Source organism: Mustela putorius, unplaced genomic scaffold, assembly GCF_011764305.1.
Source record: "Mustela putorius furo isolate JIRA1106 unplaced genomic scaffold, ASM1176430v1.1 tig00003898_pilon_pilon_pilon, whole genome shotgun sequence".
Taxonomy (NCBI): Eukaryota; Metazoa; Chordata; class Mammalia; order Carnivora; family Mustelidae; genus Mustela; species Mustela putorius.
The window spans coordinates 38,483,386-38,493,342 of record NW_025422047.1 but is presented as its reverse complement, the minus strand read 5'-3'; the positions used below and the strand labels follow the sequence as shown (position 1 = coordinate 38,493,342).

General features: G+C 34.2%; 1 pseudogene; it reads right to left on the bottom strand.

Moving 5' to 3' along the window:
• Positions 1-2,993: 2,993 nt before the first annotated feature.
• LOC101681717 lies at positions 2,994-5,485 on the bottom strand (annotated as a pseudogene).
• Positions 5,486-9,957: the final 4,472 nt, after the last annotated feature.

The following is a 9,957-nucleotide window of genomic DNA, read 5'->3' as shown; positions in this document are numbered from 1 at the left end:
AGGAATCATAATTGTAGATATAATCTCTTGAAAGCCGCTAGGACAAAGAGGCTCCTTACTTACAGAGGAAAGCCCATCAGAATAATGTCAGACTTGTCCACAGAGACCTGGCAAGCCAGAAAGGGCTGGCAAGATATATTCAGGGCACTGAATGAGAAGAACATGCAGCCAAGAATACTTTATCCAGCAAGACTGACATTTAAAATGGATGGAGAGATAAAGAGTTTCCAAGACCGGCAAGGCTTAAAAGACTATGCAACCATCAAGCTAACATTGCAGGAAATATTAAGGGGGGTTCTATAAAAGAGGAAAAATCCTAAGAATAGCATTGAACAGAAATATAGAGACAATCTACAGAAAGAAAGACTTCAAAGGTAACACGATGTCAATAAAAACATATCTATCAATAATCACTCTCAATGTGAATGGCCTAGGAATTTGATTCTTATAAAATAAGTAAGCCATGGTGATGTGAAGTACAGCATGGTGACTATAGTTATACAGTGTATTTGAAAGTTGCTGAAAGAGTAGATCTTGAAAGTTACCATCATAAAAAAACAAAACAAAGCAAAAAACTGTATGACAATAAATGTTAACTAGACCTATTGTGGTGATCATTTTGCAATATTTCCAAATATCACCTGAAACTAATATAATATTTTAGGCCATTACATCTCCATTAAAAAAAAGAAACATTTTCCTTTAACCATATACGTAGATGGAAAGGCTTTTTCTCTTCAGTAGAGTTAATAAGCATTTAAATACTATTTTAATTCATAATTTCTCTCGACTTTCCCTCATTACTTCCTTCATTTTACTTTTGGACTTTTTTTTTTTTTTTGACATTTTAGGTAGGCTCCATAACCACATGTGGCTCAAACACATGACCCTGAGATCAAAAGTCACATGATCTACCAACTGAGCTAGCCAGGTATCCCTGGACAAACTCAACCTGTACAAACAAAACACACATTGTAGAAAACACTTCTGGTTGCATATGATAAAATAATGACTAATGAAAATGTAAGTAAATCTATATTTTAAAAACTCAGAATTTTCTTTTCTTTTTTTTTAATTTTATTTATTTTATTTATTTATTTTCAGCATAACAGTATTGAGAGACTATGGACTCTGAAAAACTCAGAATTTTGAAAGAAAATCTTTAGAATTGGTATTTCTTCAGTCAGTAAGATATATTTTAAAACTCTATTTAAAATATATTCAACAACTGATATAATTTGAGTAAAAGGCTAAAATTTTGATGCAGAATGAAATTTTTGTCTTAAATACATGTGAATAGAGTCCTTCAATTGTGAATGTAGTACTTAATTTACTTATCCTCTTTGGAATCTTACAAGTTTTAATTCTACTTGCAAAAACAATTCCCAAATGGCTGTATTATCACACCCTTCCATGAAATTCTGTTACTATCCAACCAAGTAGTAGAAGTAAGTGTTGGGTATACCAGATTTCTTTCTTCCTTTCTTTTTTTCTTCCTTTCTTCCTTTTTTACAATGCAAAATTTTATTTAGGTTTGTTCAGTATAGGTAAGATATACTGGAATCATAGAGCAGTATGCATTAACAGGATACAACAGTTCATAAAAACTGAGTACTATACACATAAATTTCCTAAACATTCAGTCACCTAAAGAGAAAAGGCACAGATGTATGATGGGGAAAACTGTATCTAACCCTGAAAGTACAATAGGACTCCATCAGCAAGTCCAAATTTTACATTAAAACTATTATACTGGCAAAGTTGGCAGTCATAAACCTACATCTATTCTAATAGCTAACTCTAGCATGGGTAAGAATGCCCTTATCCTGTGCAGATCCTAGGATAGACAGAAATTTTTATAAACATAATTGTGTTATGCTTTAAGGAAAGATTTCCATTTATAACTATACATTAAGTCACATAACAGTAATTTGACCCTACACAAAATGTCCTTTTAGCAACAAAGTAATTAACTGTTACAATTTCGAAAATGACAAAGGTATTGAAACAAAGAAAGAAAAAAAATGAAAAGAAAAAAAAAACACCCTGAAAAAAATTAAATTGTAATAAAAGTATGTGTTGATTCACCGGACAGAATCACCCCCAAATTAAATGGCACAGTACAAAAATTTGTTGGAAAAAAATATTACGAAACTGAACACTGCCAGTGCGAAAGTCAACACTTCCATACCCTGCATTGAGTTGGTCTGCCTAACTACTATCTCCTCTTCCAGTTCTCCCCTCTGAGCTGTTGGAAGCTTTATTACCATTATCTGGAGAAGAAGGAAAGTCATCTCTGGCTATGTCCCTCTTCCTGTGAAATCTGAACCCAAATGTCCTCTGCCAGGAGGAACAGCCATTACTTGGTCCACTGGCCAGCCAATTGCAGTCTTTACCTGTGGCCTCTGCCTGTCATTCAGGCTCAGGAGATGTAGTTCTGCTGTTACTTGGGGCTGGAGCATGATACCCCTGTTATTAGTACTGAGCCAACTACAGGCATGACTCTTTCAGTTGCTGCTGAAAAACTAGAATGGTGCTCAGCATACCTTCTACTTCTGTCAAGTTGAGTGATGAAGAATTCAATTCATTCTCACTGCGCTTAAGCTCCTCACTGTATTTTTTTCTGTAAAGCCAACTTTGCTTCAAGGTGTAAAACACATCCCTGGGAAAGCTGCTAGAAGGAAGTTTTTGAAGTGGCTACTTCTTTGGAATAGTCCTTCACCATCAGGCCTCTGAAGCCAGGGGTGAGGGAAGAGAAAAATGTCAAACACAAGATTCATCTGGTAAATTTTACATGAACAATTTCTAGCTGGAAAGTATAAGACTATGGCCTGTTTTTTTTTTTTCCCCCTCAAAAAGTCTAAATACTACTGTGGAAAGGAGTATTTAGCTGTCCCACTATAGCTTTTCCTAGTGGGATAATCAGGGAAGTCTCAACTGGGGAGTATGATTGTTAACTACTTCTAGCATAAACTTCCAAGTACATAGTTTTTTCAGGCTTGTTTCAGTTTGTCATTAGTCTGTTCCAATTCACCTTTCATTCTTAGAAAAAAAAAAAAAAAAACAAGTTGATTGCTGGGTCTACCACATCTGTTGATCTCATTTGGGCAATGCTTGGCTGCTAGACTTGCTTGCCATACTGGATTTGAGCAGTATACATTTGTGTCTCTTCCTCTTTGGTTGCTAGTCACATTACAAGGATTATTTTCCCTGTGTGCAGACTCTTGTTGCTGGCTTTAGTTTTTCTTCAGACTCCCTTAAGCCAGTTACATAATTAGAATTAAGATCTGTGCACTTGCCCTCCAAAGCTTAAACATATACTTCCTATTGTTTCCATCTGAGAATTAACTCATCTTATGCCATAATTCTGAAGTCTATTTCACTCAGTTAAAACTTTCTGAGAAGAGGTTCCTCAATGGTCAGCTTGCATCCTCTCCAGACAGAAGCCACGCTAGCGCCAGTCACATAGGCCAAGACAGCACTGCTTGCTTGCAACTCAGGCCACCAGACATGCTACCCCAGCTCCCCAACTCTTACTCCTGCCATATCCCTTGTGCTCCTCTTCCTATATTGTATATTTATTTATTATTTTAAAATATTTTATTTATTTGAGACAGAGTGAGCATGAGAAAGAGAGCATAAACAGGAGAGTGGAGCATGAGCAGGGAGAGGAGCAGAGGGAGAGGGAGAAGCAGACTCCTCATTGGGTGGGGAGACTGATATGGGACTTGACCCTGGGACCCTGGGATCGTGACCTGAACTGAAGCCAGATGCTTACCCGACTAGCCAGCCAGGTACAGTGATACTGGATTTCTCTTTGGAGTCTTTAAAACAGTGTTAATTCCCCCCTGAAAAATAAAATTCTGATTATATGTAGATGGATCCTACTAATACTGGGTGATATGAATGAAGACACTGTTGGGCCACACTTGTGAACCAGATAATGCTATACCAATTAGAACAATTTTGACAAATTTTATTTGACCCTACAACACAGATATTTGGTGCATGTTAGCTAATTATATGTAACTAGTTGTGTATACATGCATGTATACATATATACATATATGCATACACATATGCTGGTCATACATATAATTTTATAATTATAATTGTAAAGTCATGGATGCTTAAGGATTGTTCTATAAACCGGGTGATATTCAAACACAACATTACGATTTTGGAAAGTAATATATATAAATTACAGAATTTCCTTAAATAACAAATAGATAATACAGTACTGCAGCTTCCATAGTAATAGCATAGACTTAGGTAACCAGATACAGGATAATTTCTTTTTAATGTTCATACCCATCCATGCCCATCTATATACATGATAAAAGCTTGTTTTCTTTATATACATTATTGGTTATACCTCATTACCAAAAATAATAATAAAAAAGTCTTGACTATATTACTCTAATATGTCTAAATATAAATATATCCTAAAATTTAGAATGATTGAAATTTTGGTTTTCTATTAACTATTTGCTATCATTTATGTTATGGCTTGAGTTTCATGAAATATTGTATTATAGACATGATAGATAAATTAGAGATATTCACATCCTTAAAATTTTATATGCAGATTCATTCTTATCATTGAGAAAATTGATTTAGATTTCTCAAATTCAGATGTGGAAGCACATATATGTGTAACTGGGTTTGCAACATGATCATAAATGACATTTGGGACCAAATAATTCATTATGGGTGGTTGTCCTGTACATCCCTGGTGTCTGCATCAGTAAATGATAGTAATAACCAATACTACTCCCAGTTGAGACAAACAATGAATGTATGTAACTCAAGCAATGTGTAACAAAGATGTTTCCTGATGTTGCCAAATATTCCCCAGGAGACAGATTGGCTCCTGTTGTGAACAGCTGGTCTAATGCTTTAAAAATATTCATTACCAGCCAAATATATATCCAAGATGATCAGGAATAGATTTATATTTATTTTTCAAATAGTTCAAATGCTTACATATTCAATCTTTGATGAATTTTCATGGTCTCTTCAAACCATTCAAATCTAGAGTCTTTAAAATATTCTAAAATATTAGATAAATTCAGCAAATGTCTTTCCTAAAAAATAACTAATTTAATAATATGTAATGAAAAAATCATATAATGTATATATTAGGAACTTTAAAGGGTCTAGGGGTTCATACTATACATAAACTAATGAATTTGCTTGCTATGGTTTTATGTATGTAGATAGATTCCTGACTCAAAGACGGACAGTTTATTGTTAATCAATAGCAGTAGCCAGAGTATCCACTTTATTTCTTTTAGTTCTCTGACTCCCAGTTTTAAGGAGAGACAGACAGAAAGAGAGCCAGATGATAACTGCACACATATAGGGTGGATTATATTATAGGAGAGGAACTCTGCATTTAGAGAATTCAAATCTCTCCTAAATTGAAATTAGCGTACCTTCCCTTTGTTTCAGAAGTGACAATATTTTTTATCTTCAAGGCCATTTGCTATGAAAATATCCTTGCAAAATAGTCTGGAAGAACAGCAGCCAGTGCTTTGAGCCCTGGGTGTTATATGCAATGGATGAATCATTGAACACTACATCAAAAACCAAAAGCAAACACACATTCAAAAAAAACCCCACGAGACCCAGGGAGAACTGTTTCTCAACAGGTACTACACACAGATAGATTACATTAAGTATAAACTCAAATTTAATTATTGCTAAATAAATGTTGAAGCAATTTGAAATCAAGTATGTGTGACATATACTGACTTTATCACCAGAATAAAAATATAAAACCTATATAAGATATATAACTGCTCATCCCAAATTTCAAAACGAAAGTAACCATGCTTTTAATTATTTATCTGTTTTCCATTCTAGAAAAAGAGTATCCTCTGGTAATTATAGAATCATAACAGAGAGCCAGCCTGCCAAGATGCAAATTTTAGGTAAGCTACTTCCCAGTGATACAACTTTAGCAGAGTTTTCTTTCTTTAACTGTTCATCTTTCAGCATTAATTTCTTCTGTAAAAAAGAGGAAGATATAACTACCTATAACATCAAGCTATTGCTAAAATTATATATGGTGATTCACACAATGTATATTGCATAGAAAAAATAATTTTTTTATATTTTATTTATTTCTTTGACAGACAGAGATCACAAGTAGGCAGAGAGGCAGGCAGAGAGGGAGGAGGAAGCAAGCTCCCTGCTGAGCAGAGAGCCCGATTCGGGGCTCGATCCCAGGACCCTGAGATCATGACCTGAGCCGGAAGCAGAGGCTTTAACCCACTGAGCCACCCAGGCTCCCCAGAAGAAAATAAATTCTTAATAAATGCTATTGTTATTTCTTTCTCGCTGTGTGAGTGTATTCAAAGTGCAAGTCACTAGAATAAGCATTGAAATGTCAAGATAAATAAGATATGATCCTTGATCTCATGAAGATGAGGGTTGTTGGATGCAAAAAACATTCACTAAGGGGCACCTCGGTGGCTCAGTGGGTTAGAGCCTCTGCCTTCGGCTCAGCTCATGATTCCAGGGTCCTGGGATCGAGCCCCACATTGGGCTCTCTGCTTTGTGGAGAGCCTGCTTTCCTCCTCTCTCTTTCTGCCTGCCTCTTTGCCTACTTGTGATCTCTTGTCTGCCAAACAAATAAATAAAATCTTTAAAAAAAAAGAAATATTCACCAAAAGTTATTTATCTTTACATATCATAAAGATATGTAGAAAATAATACATTTTCTATTAAGGTCTACAAATAATACATTTTCTATTAAGGTCTACAAAGAAAAATATAAGCATAATTTATAAATTAAGAAATAATTTAGTGGATTTGTGAGTGAGTTAGGAAAATACTTAATAACTATGTTTTGTATTATGGTGTTTTGGAGGTTGAATAAAAATTAAAATGTAATAATGTCATTTCTTTTTTAAAACTATTTAACTTAAACTTATGGTTAAGACACTCATTCTTAAAAAATTGAGTATATAGTATATCATTGCTCTGTTTCAGCAAGTTAGCAAAATAAGAATGGTTCTAATATTTATTTTACTACTGTTTCCTTGAGCTCTTTTCCCTCTATATATAATTTCTAGGAAACTAAATTTATCTCAGATTGGTCCTTATATTAATTTCTGATTCTCTGAACTATATTTGAGAGGTTTATGGGTTTAATTACAGGCTGTTTGATTTTTTTTTTTTAAATCTCAACTTGTTCTTAGCATTAATATTCCAAGAAGCTTCATATTCTTGATATTTTCTATCACTTCAGATTTTTTTTTGTTTGTTTCTTTGGCAATTTGGTATACTGTTTCCTTTCTTGAATAACCCTCTTCCTCTATGATTCAGTTTACATACTAACTCAGCAAAAATTCTCTTTCATCATCTAATGAAAATTTAGCCTATATGAATTTCTATAACATTCTTCCAACTTTCATCCATTATTTTCCTAATCAATATTTGCTACACATTAACTATGTGCCAAGTACTCTGCAATGTGCCTAAAGAGAGATTATTTTTTTTTTATAAACATATATTTTTATCCCCAGGGGTACAGGTCTGTGAATCACCAGGTTTACACACTTCACAGCACTCACCAAATCACATACCCTCCCCAATGTCCATAATCCCACCCCCTTCTCCCAAACCCCCTCCCCCCAGCAACCCTCAGTTTGTCCTGCGAGATTAAGAGTCACTTATGGTTTGTCTCCCTCCCAATCCCATCTTGTTTCATTTATTCTTCTCCTACCCACTTAAGCCTCCATGTTGCATCACCACTTCCTCATATCAAGAGAGATTAAATATGGTACCACCACCTCCTCTCCATGAACATAAGGTGTAGATGTGAATATTGAGGGATGCCTGTGTGGCACAGTCCATTAAGCACTGGACTCTTGGTTTCAGTTCAAGTCATGATCTCAGGGTCACAAGACTGAGTCCTGCACAGGGCCTCATACTCAGCACAGAATCTGCCGAGGACTCTGTCTCCTTCTCCCTTTGTCCCTCCCACACCCACTCCTTCTCTCTCTCTAAAATAAATAAATCTTAAGAAAAATAAGTGAATATTGACATACAAACTCATTTAATATTGACATACAAATTCATTTAACCATTATATAGATTGTTAGCCATGCACACAGGAGCACACAAAGGTGAGGAATAAGCTTCTACTTGAAAATAATAGTACACATGGATGGCTTGCTCAGTTAGGTGTCTGCTTTCAGTTCAGGGATCCTGGGTCCCAGGGTCCTGGAATCCAGCCGTGCATCAAGCTTCCCGCTCAGGGAAGAGCCTGCTTCTCCTTCTCCCTTTACCTGCTTCTCTCCCTCCTCACACACACTCTCTGTCAAATAAACAAATAAAGAATTTTTTTTAAAAGGAAAATAATAGGACACAGCTAATGAATAATAGAGGAAATCAATTCTAGGGAGTAGAAGAGGGGGAAAGAGAATATTAAAAGCCAGATATTTTTTATTGAAATTTCATGTTTGGTATGTTGGGAATACAGGTTATGTGATAGGTGAAAAGTTGATGTAGTTCTTTGGAAATGTAGATATTAGATTGGGAAGGGTCTGAATATTGGAAAACTCAAATCATGTGCTATTATTGTGTTAGACTTTGTTTATCTGGGTAATTTTAAGTAAAGTCACTTTTAAGGAAAGATTTGACAAAATTACATTAATTTTGAAAGCATTTGACTCTGGCAGTAACAAAGAAACTATTTATGAGCAAATATTAGTTAATTAGAACTAGAATAGCTCTGTTTGATGCTATACTACTAGTGCAAGAGAAAAATGGCAATTCGCTTCAAAATGTGTTTCCCCAGTTTCTTCTTATGGTTCTGTTTCATCCCCCTTCCCTTTTATTTTACCTCTTTATGTAGCAGAAAGAATGGAGATACTTGAGGTATTTAAGAAACCCAAAAAGTTCCACGTGGCTGCAGTGAAAGAGCATGTGGACAATGAGGGTAATGAAGTCAGGGGGTTAAAATGAAAGTAATATTTGTTGTATAATTATATGCAGTATATATTACAAGCCACACACATGCAGTTACAGAACTGAGATCAATTATGTTGGTCATATTAAGAAATAGTAAGGGACTCTCTCACATATTAAAATGTTTTATCTGCTATATATGTCATGTATTTATATATATTTATATAAATTAATTCTATATAATTATAGTATTAGTTATTATATAATAATTATACAATATTAGTTATATATAATTATGTAGTATTATTTACTTTTGGTATTCAGTACTCTTGGCCTATTAATTGTTTTATGGTAATATCCTATAAACACACATATTCCCCTGTTGTGTAAGATACTGTATCTTGGTTCATTCCACATATTCTAAATATCTGATTTTTTTCATTCCAAGTTCATATCTGCAAGGCAGTCCATTCCATAATTTTATTTATTTTATCCATTATCTATCTGTCTTTATTAGCTTCATTAATATATTTTGGGGACTATGCACTTGTATCCAGTTTTATCATCCTCATAGCCATCATTCTTTCCTGGATTTTTAACAACATTAAATACTCACTTCCATAATATATGAAAAATCTTCTTCAAATCATCATAATTTATCTATATCATTCTATGGAAGGGTTTCAAAGATCAATACTCCCAGGTATTTTGCATAGTCTTTTTCTCTCCATTTATTTTTGAAAGACAAAAATAAACTATTGATAGAAAAATTGATAGAAAAATTGGATATCCCAAATAGATTACTTCAATCTATTTCGGAATGAAATGTTCCTTTAAAGAATTATGGGTCTAATCATATTTTCTTTCCCTTAAAAGCACGTGATTTTCTTATGTGGATGTCCAAAATAATTTTTTTATTATTCTGAAAACCCAATAATTTCACTGTGATATGTCTCACTGTTGAACATTTTGGATTTTGTTTCACTATGTAATGTGTATGATTTTTAAATATGCATATTTGAGCTTTCATTCAGG